Source organism: Dipodomys merriami, unplaced genomic scaffold, assembly GCF_024711535.1.
Source record: "Dipodomys merriami isolate MVZ:Mamm:240054 unplaced genomic scaffold, mDipMer1.0.p SCAF_19, whole genome shotgun sequence".
Taxonomy (NCBI): Eukaryota; Metazoa; Chordata; class Mammalia; order Rodentia; family Heteromyidae; genus Dipodomys; species Dipodomys merriami.
Window position 1 is genome coordinate 21,335,198 of NW_027203270.1, and position 16,254 is coordinate 21,351,451.

At 42.4% G+C, this 16,254-nt stretch overlaps 1 protein-coding gene across 6 annotated transcripts in view; it reads right to left on the reverse strand.

Moving 5' to 3' along the window:
* The window catches only part of Kansl1 (KAT8 regulatory NSL complex subunit 1), a 147,395-nt gene that overhangs the window by 116,661 nt on the left and 14,480 nt on the right, over nt 1-16,254 (reverse strand). The window contains exon 1 of one of the 6 annotated variants that reach the window (XM_070027686.1): nt 6,716-7,296. The exons of 4 other annotated variants lie outside the window; for them this stretch is intronic. The gene's annotated coding sequence lies outside the window, so the exon portion shown is untranslated. Of the gene's footprint in view, nt 1-6,286; nt 6,351-6,715; nt 7,297-16,254 lie in introns of those variants that run through there. One more of the 6 variants, XM_070027688.1, reaches the window with a different exon arrangement.

Consider the following 16,254-nt stretch of genomic DNA (forward strand, 5'->3'; position numbering starts at 1 on the left):
AATTAATGATTAAAAATGTTTCCAGCACCAGTGAAATGTTAAAAAATTAACACCAACATCCTGCTGGGTACAGGTGGCTCACACCTGTAATCCTAGCTACTCAGGATGCTGAGAACTGAGGATCACAGTTCAAAGCCAGCCCAGGCAGGAAATGAGACTCTCATCTCCAATAAACCAACAGAAAACCAGAAGTGGTGCTGTGGCTCAAGTGCTAGCCTTGAGCTGAAGAGCTGAGGGACAGCACCCAGGTCCAGAGTTCAAGCCCCACAACCAAAAAGAAAAAGAAAAAAGAAAAAAATTACTAACATGCTTCTTTCACTCTCTTGCAAAAACCAAAGAGTGTGAATAGGGCTGGCTGTGCCCTAGTGGCCCATACCTATAATCCTAACTACTCAGGAGTCTGAGATCTGAGGATTGAGGTTTGAAGCCAGTCCAGGTAGGAAAGTCCAAGAGACTCCTATATCTAGTTAACCACCAAAAAGCTTTGAGCAAAAAAAAAAAAAAAAAAAAAAAAATCAAGGACAGTGCTCAGGCCCTTAGTTCAGTCCCCAGAACTGGCATAACAACAACAAAAAGAGCAGGTGCTCAGGAACAATCAGTAACTGTAAAAGACTGCAGTACAATTTTAACTTTTTATTTCCCACACTATTAAAGTCTTCAACTATTCTCCCATCTCCTTGGTAATCTAGCCAACAGTTTAACAAAACTTATCAGACTAGTAGTTCTTTGTGTATGTGGCGCTAAGGATCAAAACCAGGACCTTGCAAGTACTAGACAAGCACTTTACCACTAAGCTGTACCCAGCCACTCCCCTCCACACTATTTCTATAAACTAGCAAACAACAGAAACTCACTAATTAGCTTTTAGCCTCTAGTCCTTCACACCCTGGTGGATGTGCTAATAAGCATCAAAGGCCAAATAGCAACTATAGCAGCAGAAAGCCTGGATACAACTTAGTAATTTGGGGTTTAACATTTTAACAAAATTGTTATTAAACTCTTTATACCCTAATACTTCCCTTCTGACTGGATTTACCTAGATCTGACCTTAAGCTCTTCCAAAAGGTGAGGGACTTTATTAAGTTTCATGCCATTCAAACAACTTCTTCCAAACAAGAGCAGAATCTGTTATACTTAAAATTCAGAGTAAGATCTCATTTTGAGTTCTGATTCAAGTAACAAGAATTTACCTTCACTTTACATTTTCTGACTCAAATATTTAGTTCAAAAAACAGAACTAGAAAATAAAGGAAAGTTCACAGTTAATAATAAAATATGCAGCCCAATAATTACCTAGTAAAGGGTGTTCAAATGTTAAAACTCAGTGGACTTGCTGGGAGTGTCTCAAGTGGTAGTGACAGTTGAGGTCCCTAACTTCAAACTCTGCACCACCAAAAACAACAAAAATCCTATGGAGCAGATTTAAAATCATGGAAAACCAAGGCTTATAGAAAGTAATTTTTATTAAATAATCATCGTTTGCTACACAATGCTATTCAACAGGCAAACAATTTTTAAATTCTTAAATCCTCCACCCTGGAAGGCTTCTTGGCATAAAGATAAAAATCACAAACAATCTTTACATTTTTCTTGCCAACTATCCAAGTTTATTTTTTTGTTCATTAATAGGAATACTCTCTGGTGAAGTTCGTTTCCACATATATTGCATTTTGGTGTTGTTTTTATCGTATCAAAAATAAAGAAAACATCTATTGCAGTCCTTTGGAAGTCTAAAAACGTTTGGGTAAATCTGAATCTTTTTGCTTAATCTCTTTTATATATTATTACTCTATATCCTAAAAGATAGGCATATGACTTAACACAGGAACCCCAGAGTATATCTCATTATTGATGTAAATAAAAGTACCTTCCTTTACCTATCCCTCCCCCCTCAATGTCCCTCTTCCTCTCTCTCTTTCTCTCACATATACAAACACACTCCCCACGCACCTCTCTCATATGTGGACATAGCATGCATGCACAGTACTGGGGCTTCAACTCAAGCCTGCATGCTCTACTCTAAGTACAGCTCCATTTTCAGCATCTCACACTTTAATGCCTGAGCTGGTCTTGAACAATGAATTGTTCTCAGACCTCAGCCTCCTCAGTAGCTAGGAATACAGGTGTGAACCACTGGCCTAGCTTCCCTTTCTCCATTTTTAACTAAGTTTCTACCTTGACTGGTTATACTGCTCTAGGTCTCAGAAAGTGTATTTACATCAGGGCCCTTTGCTTGCTCACTTTATGAAGTAGAATGCAGATGTCTCAAATAAAATGGTCCCAAACACCTGGTCTGCATATTGTCTCACTGCAAACAAGACTTGGACTATGTTCTACATAAGACATAAGCTTTTATTTTTAAAAATCTATTTTAGAGATTGGACAGTCTTCATGTTGCTTCTGAAGATGTATTTAAATTACATATCAGCCTCTCGACATACTAAAAGTTATACAAAAATATTCCTGCCAGAGTGCACTAATTGTAACACATAGCAGGACTCTACCCTTCCCATTCCCTAAAACATGGAGATCACTCAGGTGAACCACCAAGGGGGGGAAAAAAAGTAGAAAAGTATTATACTATATAACACTTAAAAGCTACCAGAAGAGCAAAGAAGTGTGCAAGAGTATTTCTTGCATAATGAGGGGAAAATTGAGGGTCATAGGAAACTATCAGAACAGACATTTAGGAGTCTACACTATTCATTCCCTTCTAGACATAAAGGAATGGAGATGGGGGGGGTATGTTCATAAATCAAAACCTATATACATTTCTCCAGAAACAAAATCACTTAGTTTTTATGTTTTAATGGTCTTACCACAAGAAAACCAGCCTATTAACTCTCCACCAAAAAGGATGACTAAAAAAGAATAAGTAGTAATACGCAATACTGTTTAAACCTAACGTTTTGTATGATTATCTCTACAATACAATATGGATTACACTGTAGTTTTGGTGGCTCATGCTTGTAATCCTAGCTACTCAGGAAGCTGAGATCTGAGGATCGGAAAGCCTGTAAGACTTTTGTCTCCAATTAACCACTAGTTTGGGGCTGTAACTCAAAGTGGTAGAGTGCTAGCTTTGGGCAAAAAGCAGCTCAGTGACAGTGCCCAGGCCCAGACTTCAAGCCCCAGAACCGCCCCCCCCCAAAAAAAAAAACTGCTTTCAAATAAAATTGCTTTCAAACATAACAAGGTAAACTAAATTTTACTCACAAGGAACCTAACTAAATACTAAAATACTTTTGAGGACAAGCACCACCAACTCCAAAAGTTGTATGATTACAAATTATATTGTTCACTTTAAAATACTGTTAAAATCTGAGGCCAAAACTAATAAAATCCAGAAGCTAGAGACATTGGTTACAGTGTATCTTTACTAAAAATGAAAGCCTCCTGGAAAAGAAAATAAGACTATCATTTTCCCTTCTTCTCACCTTGATGAAAGTTCACAATTAACTAACGCTCACTCATTTTCTTTTTTTTTTTTTTCTTGTCAGTCGTGGGGCTTGAACTCTGGGCCTGGGAGCTGTCCCTCAGCTCTTCAGCTCAAAGCTAACGCTATACCACTTGAGCCACAGCGCCACTTCCTGCTTTTTCTGTTTATGTGGTGCTGAGGAATTGAACCAAGGGCCTCAAGCCTGAGAGGCAAGCATTCTACCACCACTAAGCTACCTTCCCAGCCCAGCTTACTCATTTTCTAACTTCCAGAATTTTCCTAAGCAGAAAAATGGTAAGACACCTACCAGAGTGCTTTGCAGGTTTAACCATAGGAATAACATGTATAGGCCAGAAACAAAAAAATCAAGCCAGGCACCGGTGGCTCATGCCTGTAATCCTAGCTAATCAGGAGGCTGAGATCTGAGGATCACGGTTCAAAGCCAGCCCAGGCAGGAAAGTCCGTGAGACTCTTCAATAAACCACTAGAAAACCGGAAGTGGCACAGTGGCTCAAGCGGTAGAGTGCTTGCCTTGAGCTGAGGAACAGTGCACAGGCCCAGAGTTCAGGCCCCAAAACAGACAAAAAAAAGAAACAAACAAACAAAAAAATCAGGCAATGGGGTAAAACACAAAAGTCAAATACTACGTATTCTTAAGGCTTTCTTTCAGGAAAGACACAGCAACACATCTCAGTATTTCAGTATCTCTCTATAGGTATAAATACCAAAAATTCCACCCTATCACAAAAATTCAAACAAATTAACTGACCACTCTTACTGCCATAAATCACAAATACTTGATTCATATATCCTTAAGTCAGGAAGTTAATAAAAACAACCATGCTATACCCAGTGTAGACATTAAGAACTTGTTTTTTTTGTTTTTTTTTTGGGGGGTCCGGTCATGGGGCCTGAACTCTGGGCCTGGGCGCTCTCCCTCAGCTCTTCAGCTCAAGGCTAGCGCTCTACCACTTGAGTCACAGCGCCACTTCTGGCTTTTTTCTTTCTGCTTATGTGGTGCTAAGGAATCGAACCCAGGGCCTCATGCATGCAAGGCAAGTCTACCACTGAGCCACCTTCCCAACCCCTGACATTAAGAACTTTTGTAATGTCTAATGTTTCCTTCCAACTAGTTCACACTTGAGAAATAAAGTCAATCACCTCAAATCATGCAAATACCACCAAATACATCAAGTATGCTAAAGGTTAAAGGAATGTATACTTTCTTGGATAAACCTGGTGGACATTAAATTCACAATTACATGATACATTACATGACTGAGTTTTCTCACATTTACATTACTTTTTTAAAAATTCCCAAGGGATGAGCATTTTTACCTTGTCTTATTTTTAGAACTACACATCACACCGCACATATCACATGACATGATGTAACTGTTAGCAAGGAAAATGGCCCAAACCATGAAAACATAGTGTTAAGAGAAACAGATCAATGCATACTCAATAACCACTACATTTTATATTTGTTAAAAGATCTAGTACCCTTTGTAGAATGGGAGAAATGTACTTTGTATTTTGTAACAGGAATTCACCCAATTATGGAGAAAACTGACAAGATGGAAAAACAGATAACAGAATAACATTCTTCTAAAGCTACAGAAAGAAAGCAAAATTTCTCTGTATCAAAAAAGAAAAGCAACAGAAATATTAATGAAATATCCTTAGTTAGGCAACACATCATCCAAAAGTATCCACTGTTGTTAGAAGAAAAGGAAAAATGTTTTAACTGACAACGCCTGAGGACAATTGAAATTTTCTAAATTGGTAAACTGGTATGTAAGAAAAGGAACCAAGTACAGCCTATAGAAGAGGGGGAGGGAAAACACACCCACTTATGCCTTTGTAAATAGTGGTACTTTAAGTGACCGGAAAAAGGCAGGGAAAATACAAAAATTGCAGACCATTCTTTCTCAGAACTAGAAAACATATTATGATGTACTACTTTCCTTACTTGAAAGTACTTTTGACACAAACTTAGTAACAATCTATAACTATATCATGATTATGCAAGGCAGAAGATTATGTAATTTCATCGTTTATTTTAAAACGTTCTCCGACTATATGACTAGAAAAAAACTGAAACATTCTGATCTCTACACCGTTGAGGGGGAAGGCTCCACAAAGCTACAATTTAAAATATAAACATACACCCCCAAGACAAACAAACAAACAAAAAAAAACCCACAATGATTGCTAGCCACGTGACAAAGGAGATGGCAACACCGGGATTGTGAATGGAGGTGAAGGAGGCGAGGTTGGAAGACTAACCAGATTTCTCGGAACTTTGGGGACCACGGGATTCGGGTCTCTCCACCCTTGAGGTACCAAACTCTAGCCCCTAGGAGTTGTACAGCTAACACCCACAAGTCAGTTTTATTAATAGGTCACGGAAAATGCTTCAGTGACCTCCAGGATAAAGGAGGAAAACAGGAGAAGGAAAGAGCAATTTAAAGTGGCGCCATCATGTCACCCCTTCTCCCCTAAGGCAATCAATAAGCAATAGTTAAGTAACGTGTTCCCTTAAAAATTCAGTGAGATTCTAACATCGGAAAACAAGAGAATTTTAAAGTAAAACATGGGAGTAGGGTTGTTTATAATATAGAGAACAATTAAACTATTTGCAGAGAATCAAAAGACCGTCCGCCGGAAAACAGGCCCCCCAAATGGTAGCAAAATTCCAACTCACTTAAAAGCAAATAAATGCCTCTTCCTCTTTAGTTAGGAAAAAAAACCACGTCTGTCTGATGGAGACTAAATCTGCAAACATAAGTGACCTCGATTTACAGGCAACAAATAAATAAATGAAATAATCAGAGTTGTACGAACCGTGAAACAGGCAAGATATGTGTGTTTGAGCAAAGAAAAGGCCTTCTGCAGTCCAGAGAAGTTCAAGGCGAGAGCCAGAGTTTGTTTTAGGCTTTTTCTTTTTTACGAGAACAAACCATGTTCTCCAGGTCGCCTTTTTAAATAGAACGCCAAAGGAAAGCCTAGCGAACGAGGCGGCAGCTGGTGGGGAAGGGCCCCCGCACACCCCCGCCCTTGGGGCGACTCCCCGCCCGGACCCGCAGCGGGGAAGCCCGGAGAGGCCATTTAAAGTTCCGGGGATTTTTCCTCCCCTGCCCTGCCTTTCCAGTTACAACTAACAAAGAGAGGGAGAAATGGGAGCCACGGGGAGAGCGAGGAGAAGGAGAAAGGGCAGCGGGAGGAGGAGGAGGAGGTGGAGGAGAGGAGCCTGCGAGCAGCAGCAGCACCTACCACGTGATGGAGGAGCGTAGCCCGGGCGGATTCGGCCCCACAAAATGGGCGCAGTTTGCAAACAGCCCCCCGGCCTGGTCGCCGCGGGCCGGCGGGCGGGGGCGCGCGGCGGCGGCTCCGGCGCAGCCCGCCGCTCTCCTCCCCCCCGGCGCCCGGAGCCGCCCTGACTTTCCGGGCGGGGGGGGGGGGGGCGAGGCGGAGGGGGAGGGGAAGGCGGCGGCGGGGAGCGGCCGCTTTTCCTCTTCTTTCCGACCCTTTCGCCAACCTCGCTCCGCTCCGGCTGGGCCTGGGGACGGCCGGGCCCCGCAGCCCGGCCGGGCGGGCGGGGGCAGAGGGTGAAGCCGCCCCCCCGCCCCGCACAAACAAGCGCCACCGTCTGCAGCCCGAGCCTGCACCCCGGCCGCCACCCCCGGGGGCCTCTTCCCGGCAGGGGAGCGCGCTCCGGCCGCCCCCCGCGCCGCCGCGGCCAGACGAATCGGCTTCGCTACGGCGCTCGGTTCTCCCGCCGGTTCGGCGAGCGGTGGCGGCGGTGGCGGCGGCACTGGGAAAATGGCGGCCGAGCTCCTTTTCCCTCCCCCCCTTTAATCTGAAGCGGAGGGAGAATGGAGCGAGCGAGCGAGCGGGCGAGCGCCGGGGACACGGGGAGGAGGGACAGCAGCGCCTCCGCCGGCTGCGGCTGCGGCGGCGAAGGGCCGCTCCGCCCCGGCGCGCCGCCAGGGGGCGCCCGCCGCGCCGCCCCCGCGGGCCGTCAGGAGGCGCGGCCGCCGCCGCCTCAGTCATGGCTCCTCGCCGCAGCCGCTGTCTCTGCGCCTCTTTCTGCGGAGGCCACTGCGCCCGGCCCCGCTGCCTTGGACCTGCGACCAGGGCACGCAACACTGCAGAGGGCCGAGCGGGGCCCTCGCTCTGGCCGAGGTGAGGCTAACCTGAGGCGCTGACGCCGTCACATTCCCTCCGCGCTAGGGCTGGCGGGGCCGCGCGGCGCGGTGGAGCGAGAGGACGTGAGCGAGGTAATGTGTGCACTGTGCAGTAGTGAGGAGGCTAGGGCCGCGGCCACCACACTATGGCAGCGCCAGCCGTGCGCTGAGACCGCCAGGACGCTACCTGGCCAGTGAAACGGTTTCTGCCACCCGCCCTTTGTCCTACAGACTACCACTGTACGCTGCAGCGCGGCTGGGCATTAGCCCCAGCTCCGCAGCCGCCAGACCCAAAAAAAAAAAAAATTAAAAAGACACCATTGCGCAGGCGTGAGTCAGGGCCGCGCCGGGCCAGCCCGGGCAGGGGCAGCCGGGAACCGGAGGGGAAGGGTTGGCCCACCCGCGCTGGGCCCGCTGGGAACTGTAGTTTTCTTTCAGAAGCACGCGTCTTGTTTTGGGTATCGTGGCTTGGTAGATCCGCCAAAACAGGCAAAAGGCATTACCCAATGATCACTTACGCTTCAGGCTGCCATCAAATTAAAGTACTCTGCTACACTAAAAGTTTAACCGAGAATTCCACAGAAAAACTCATCTCAAAACAAAAAGGAAACTTCCCACTTGCCCTGAATTAGTGGCATCTTATTTCTCATGACCAGTTTGTGGGCATGAGATTTTATTCCTTCCCCAAAATAAATCTTATTACAACGGAACTTTTTCTAGACTTAAGAAACTCAGCAAGCCGGTGTCGGTAGTTCACGCCTGTAACCCTAGCTAATCAGGAGGCTGTGATCAAAGGATCGATGTTCAAAGCCAGCCCAGGCAGGAAACTCAGTGAGACTCTTAACTCCAATTAACCGCTCAGAAAACCGGAAGTGGCCCTGTGGCTCAAGCAGAGCGCCCGCCTTGAGCTGAAGAACTAAATTCAGGCCCCAGGACCTACTAAGCTAAAGTGATCGAATTATGAATTAAGTATTAGGATTTACCAAAATTAGTTTAAGTAACAAAAACATACAAACAAATCATCAAATTCATAAGAAATGTATTATGCTGTACTACCAGAAAGACACAAAATGTTCAATACTAGTTTGTGGTTTACCAGAAGCAATATCCGGTGTTGTTATGTGTCATTTCTGCTCTAATTAAAAAAAAAAAAAAAAAAAAAAGAACCTGGGCTGGGAAGGTGGCTCAGTGGTAGAGCACTTGCTTGTCTTGCATGCTTGAGGCTCTGGGTTCGATTCCTCAGCACCACATAAGCAAAAAGCCAGAAGTGGTGCTGTGGCTCAAGGGGCTGAAGAGCTGAGGGACAGCGCCCAGACCCAGAGTTCAGGCCCACGACTGGACCCCCCCCCAAAAAAACCTGTAGTTAGTAGAACTATTTTAGTTGCCCAAAAAGTTAGTAATTCACTAGTTCCTACAGCATCTACACCTATATTTCCCTGTTTCCATTTGTACTCTAGAAAGTCACACTATGCAGTCATGAAAAATAGGCAGCTTAGAGTCACAAGGTCAAATTACATGAAGAAGATAAGTATGTATGTATACATGCTTAGATATTCATCCTAAAATATGCACAGTTTTGGCTTTTTAACTTATAAGCCTAAGGAATAATATCTAGTTAATTTTTAAGTATATACACACATCTCCACATAAATAGTAAATCTACAAAACACAGGCAAAGGAAGATGTTAACATAATTCAAGGACCAATAGATGGCAAGCCAGAGCCATAGTTGAACATTCTGAAATCTAAACTAGCAAAGAAAAACAAATAAGGCAAAGCCTTTTGTAATGTACACTTAAGTATTATGTTCAAAAACATCCATCACATGGGGGCTGGGAAGGTGTCTTAATGGTAGAGTGCTTGCCTTGCATTCATGAGGCCCTGGGTTCGATTCCTCAGCACCACATAAGCAGAAAAAGCTGGAAGTGGCACTTTGGCTCAAGTGGTAGGGCGCTAGCCTTGAGCTGAAGAGCTGAGGGACAGTGCTCAGGCCCAGAGTTCAGGCCCCATGACCGACAAAAAAAAAAATCTATCACAAAATTATCACTACTTCTCCAATCAACTATCAGATTTATCTAAGTCCTAAAAGACTGAAGGTAGCTCAAGTGGTAGAATACCTGTACAGCAAGCACAAGGCCCTCTCCTGAGTTCAAACCCCAGTACTGTCAAAGAAAGAAAAAGAAATAGTTCTCCAAATAACTATAGTTCAAAAATATATTTTCTAGTGAATTAGAAGGTAGAAAATGCTCATTTTAAAGTCAGGTACTTGAGAGAAGATTAAACTCCACTTTTCTCATTCTCTCATTCTCTAAGACAAAAGTTCAGTTGTTTGTTATTTAAATCAGTCAACCTGTGTTTTACATTAACTAAAACCAGATGTCTTTCTGCTTAGACACTGAGTTTATAAATAAGTACATTCTCTAAAGACATAAAGTCGTAAGAGAAATAGCTTTTCTTAAAATTTCTCTCAGAGCTCACACCTGTAATGTAATCCTAGCTTTTCAGGAGACTGAGATGTGAGAATCCAAATTTGAAGCCAGCCCAGGCCGACAAATCAAAATTCTTTTTTTTGTTGGTGGTGGTGGAACCTGAACTCTGGGCCTGGGGACTGTCCTTCAGCTCTTCAGCTCAAGGCTAGCGCTCTACCACTTGGGGCACAGCACCACTTCCAGCTTTTTCTGCTTATGTGGTGCTGAGGAATTGAACCCAGGGCCCCATTCATGCAAGGCAAGTGCTCTACCACTGAGCCACCTTCCCAGCCCCCAACTAAATATTTCAATAAAATTCTTCAGGAACTACATTAAATTTTTAAAAATACATTGTTTATTTAGGTAGATCTTAATTCTTTCTAAAGATTTGAGTGTTAAGAGTTTAGAAGCTCGGTGCCAGTGGCTCACACCTATAATTCTAGCTACTCGGGAGGCTGAGAACTGAGGATTGCAGTTCAAGGCCAGCATGGGCAGGAAAAGCTGTGAGACTCTCCATTAAACCATCAGAAAACCGGAAGTGGCATTGTGGCTCAAGTAATACAACGCTGGCTTCAAGCTGAAGAGCTCAAAGTTCAAGACCTGAGTTCAACACCACAACACACACACACACACACACACACACACACACACACACACACACACACACACACACACACACACACACACACACACACACACACACACAGTTTAGCATACTTAAAATTCTTAAAGTATGTTCTTAAGTCAAAAACGTCCGTTAGAAGTGGGAAAGAGGGAACAGCTGATGCTATGCAAAACAAAAGAAATGTACATACCAAACAATGTGGAAGAAAAAACTGTATCGCAAAGCTCATAAAACTTATAAATGTTATAGACCGTAATAGACAATTTGCTCCAGGAAAGTTAGAATGTGTTTGTGACTTTAACTGAGCATCACTATCCCACAATACTGTGAAATTTGGGAAATTATGTAACCACTTAATCACAATAAAAAAGTTGGAAAAAAAAAAAAAAGGGTCTGTTAGGATTGGAGGTGTGGCTCAGGTGGTAGAATGCCAGGCAATGAGCAAGGGTAAGTTACAGATGGCAAATTCCAGTCTCAGACAAAAAAAAAAAAAAAATTTATAAAATGTTAACAGGAGTGCATTACAATACTGATTTCGCAAATGATGTAATCAATGTCACCTTACACCCAAGCATAAATACTACCACAGTATTTATCAAATTAAATGTCAGAATTTACCTGAAATTTACTAAGAACTATTTGGCTTCTTTGCCAAATGAAAGAACATGAAGTATGCAGTATGAAGTATGAAGTAGGCAGCTTTCGCAGTCAGCTGTAGAGGGGCTAATAAAAGCTGGTCAGAGTACAAAAAGCAAAACATTTTTTTTTAACCAGTTGGTTGGTAATTCCAAAATTTTGATGAAACGCATAAAATCTTTGCTCTATTGGCATAGTGGACTAGGGATTTTGGAAGATGGCACACCATTCTTGAGGAAGGGATAGTCCCTTTAACCCACTAACTCTTGAATTTTTGTTTTTTTTTTTTGTTTTTGTTGGTCGTGGGGCTTGAACTCTGGGCCTGGGCACTGTCCCTCAGCTCTTCAGCTCAAGGCGAGCGCTCTACCACTTGAGCTACAGCGCCACTTCCGGTTTTCTGGTGGTTTATTGGAGATAGGAGTCTCACGGTCTTTCCTGCCCGGGCTGGCTTTGAACCGCGATCCTCAGATCTCAGCCTCCTGGGTAGCTAGGATTACAGGCGTGAGCCACCAGCGCCCGGCTAACTCTTGAATTTTTATATATGCAACAAAATATGCATTGATAGCAAAGGAAGTATCTGATGCCACTGAATAAACAGGGAAATGTGAAGTGCCAATTTAATCAAATATTGTAGTAAAATTAGACATACTTTTGTCAAACACAAATATACAAAATTCTCAATTTTTTCAGGACATTTTTATGGACATTTGCTACTGTGACAAGCTATTCCAAATAGCTCCACAGTAAGGAGTACTTAAGAGAGAAAAATTAGAAGACCATAGGTTTAGATCACTTAGATACACACAAACCACTTTGTGCAAAGCAAACATGTGGATGGTGAAACCTCCACATAAAAACATCTAACATATATATTATCATAGATACAGTATTAGCAAAGACACCATAATTTATCAAGAATGTAACTGTAACCCAGGAAATGTTAAATAAAGTCCCTGTCTTATCTGTCATTCATTTACTAAGAAAATCATATATAATTTTCTCAACAGAAATCTTTGTTATTTTTTAATTAAATGTACAAAAATTATAAAATCTAACCGTCAGCATTTTCAACCATATTCTAAATTAATCTCTATAATCACATTTAGACTTTTTTTGTGGGGGTTGATACTGGAGCTTAAACTCAGAGCCTGGGTGCTGTTCCTGAGCTTCTATGCTCAAAGATCTACCACTTAAGCTACAGCTCCACAAACGCTTTTTTGATGCTTAATTGAAAATAACAGTCTCACAGACATCCTGTCCCGGCTGGCTTTGAACTGTGATCCTTAGACCTCAGCCTCCTCTCAGCTAGGATTTTTAGGTATGAGCCACCAGCACTCAGCTAAATACTAATCTTTATTTAACAATGTGTCAATTGAACAAAATTGGAGATAGACTCTAGCAAAAATTTCTTCCTAGGCTAGGAGAAAACCATGATCCTGAAACTGTAACCAGATTTCAGCCTCTTGAATAGCCGGGATAATAAGCATAAGCCTCTGGCATCCAGCTAAATATTTTAATAAAATTCTTCAGGAACTAAATTAAACAAATTAAAAAATCACATTATTTAGGTAGATTTTTTTGAATGAATTAATTTCAACTAGCAGAGTAAAACAATAAAATGGCAATTTTTTGCGGTATAGGAATAAGAGGAGGAAAGCCAGGCATCCAGAGACTAAGGCTAAGGTGGAAAGAGAGTTCCAGCCTGGGCCAATTAGCCATATCCTGTGGAGAGAGAGACAGAGACAGGAAGAGAGAAGGAAAGCTTTTAGAAAAAAGAAAAAAAAAAAAAAAGAATATTCAAATAATTCAGGGCCTTGACCTCTTGGCTTTTTTATTCCCAGCTTCGCATTTTACCACTTAAGCCATATCTCTACATCAGGCTTTTTGTTGGTTAATTAGAGATAAGAATTTCATGGACTTTTCTACCCAGACTATCTTCAAACCATGATCATCTTAGATCAGACTCCTTAGTAACTAGCTAGGATTCTTGTAGGTTGTAGGGCCTGAACTCAGAATCTGGGTGCTGTCCTTGAGCTCTTTTGCTCCAATCTAATGCTCTACCATTTTGAACCACAGCTTCACTTCCAGTATTTGAGTGGTTAATTGGAGATAAAGTCTCCCAGAGACTTTTCTGCCAGGCTGGCTTCAAACTGTGATCCTCAGGTCTCAGCCTCCTGAGTAGGCAGAATTATAGGCATGAGCCACTAGCACTCTGCTCAATTGACATTTTAAATGGATAGAAATTCAAAGCTAAGAACTGAGAGTACAACAATTCACAAAATTTGGGCCTTTGTTTTCTGATTCTGTTCTTTTGGTCCCTTTCCTGAAGCTTGCCTAAAACCATCTCAGGGGGGCTGGGAAGGTGGCTCAGTGGTAGAGCGCTTGCCTTGCATGCCTGAGACCCTGGGTTCGATTCCTTAGCACCACATAAGCAAAAAGAAAAAAGCCAGAAGTGGCGCTGTGGCTCAAGTGGTAGAGTGCTAGCCTTGAGCTGAAGAGCTGAGTGACAGCACCCAGGCCCAGAGTTCAGGCCCCACAACTGGACCCCTCCCCCCCACAAAAAAAATCTCAGGAAGTTAAAATTAGCTACTAATTAAGTTATAACTAAAATGAAGTAACAGAGCAAGTACTCCCAATGAAACCAAGAAAAGCAGTTACAGGAACAAAGTAGGTGATAGGGACCTAAAAGAGCTTAACTTGTAACCTCTACCTTCAATGTTTCAAGGTAAGCAAATGTCTAGAAAAAAGAAAAAAATTGTGACCTAATCCAATTGTATTTAGTTCTGCATACTAAGCTAAGGGCAATCTAAATTCGTTCAATAAGTCCATTATTACACTAATACCAAAACCCAACAAAAACAGCACAATAAAACTATATATACCAATATCTTCTAAGTCTCAAAAAATGAAATTAATGTAGGCACTTATAAAAATGATTACATATACTTTTGCTAATGTAATTTATCCCAAGTGGAGTTATGGCTCAAGTGGTAGAGTACCAGCTGTGAACAAAAAAGCTCAGAGACAGTGCCTAGGCCCTGAGTTCAAACCCCAGAGCCAGCAAAAAGAAAACGCTAGGTTAGGGCTGGGAATGTGGTTTAGTGGTACAGTGTTTGCCTAGTATGCATGAAGTCCCCGGTTCAATTCCTTAGTACCACATAAACAGAAAAAGCCTGAAGTGGTGCTGTGGCTCAAGTGTAAGAGTGTTAGCCTTGAGCAAAAGAAGCCCAGGCCCTGAATTCAAGCCCCAGGACTGGCAAAAAGAAAAAAAAAAAAAAAGAAGAAGAAGCTGGGTGCCAGTGGTCACCCCTGTAATTCTAGCTACTCTGGAGGCTGATCTGAGGATTGCAGTTCCTGGGCAGGAAAGTCTGTGAGACTCTTCTCTCCAATTAACCACCAGAAAACCAGAAGTGGCACTGTGGCTCAAGTGGTAGAGTGCTAGCCTTGAGCTGAAGAGCTGAGGGACAGCGCCCAGGCCCAGAGTTCAAGCCCCACTACCAACAAAAAAAAAAGAAAAAAGCTAGGCTAGGAGTGTGGCTCAAACAGTAGAACAACAACCAAAGAAGCATAAGGTCCTGAATTCAAACTCTAGTACCAGCAAAAACAACAAATCTTTATGCTTGAAACTGGGGGACATGGTTCAAATGGTAAAGCCCTTGCCTAGAAAGCATAAGGCCTAGAGTTCAATCCCCAATAATGGGGGGAAAAATGCATGCTCTGACAACAGAATATTTCCATGCTATAAAATCAGGTTGTGGTCCCCTATTTCATATTACATACAAAGAGTTGTTAGGGGGGAGGATGGGAAGGGATGGGAAAAGGAAACAAAGGAGGAGGCTACAATGCTCGATAAGAAATGTACTCATTATCTTGCCCATGTAATTGTAACCCCTCTGTACAGTATTTTCACAAAAAAAAAAAAAAAAAAAAGAGTTGTTAGTAACTTTAAAATAGACCATAAAACCAGGGACTAGCTGGGCCCTGGTGGCTCATGCCTGTAATCCTAATACTCAGAAGCCTCAGATCTGATGATCTCAGTTCAAAGCTAGCCCAGGTAGGAAAGCCCTTAAGACACATCTCCAATTAACTCCCAGAAAAGCCAGAAATGGAACTGTGGCTCAACACCTAACTATAAGAACTAAAACAATAAAATTCCTTCTTTGCCTTTTTAAAGTACAGCACCAAAACATGAGAAACAAATGAAAATAGGTAAATTGAATTTCATCAACATTGAGTTTTTGTACAGTAAAGGATACCATCAAGATACTGAAATTACAACCAATGGAATGAGAGAAGATGTTTGTAAATCTTATCTGGCAATGGATTTTCATCCAGAATATATAAATAACTCTTAGCAATCAGCAACAGAGAAATCCAATTTTAAAACTAGCAAAGAATATGAAAATGTATCTCCAAGGGAAATATACAGTGGCCAATAAACACATGAAAAGATCTCATCATTATTATCAGGAAAATTCAATTCTAAACAACGATTGTTGTACATGTAGCTCAGCAGTAGAGCACTTGCCTAGAAAGCATGAAGACTTGACTTCAATCCCCAGTACCACTATAGCAAGGAAAAGAAAGAGACAAAATCACAAAATATTACCTTGCACACTAGGATAAGATAAATAAAACATGAGGCAGATTCCATATAAGCCAAGGGCTCACACCTGTAATCCTATCTACTCGAGAGGCTGAGATCTAGAGGACTAAGGTTCAAAGTCAGCACAAAAAAAAAGTTCCCCGGATCCTGACCTTCAAGATAACAGGCAAAAATCTAGACTTGGAGGCATGACTCAAGTGACAGAATGCCAAGCAAGCTGAACAGATTAATCTTGAGCTCAAACACTAGTTTTACCAAAAACAATAAAATATGATGAGCATGGTGGTGCA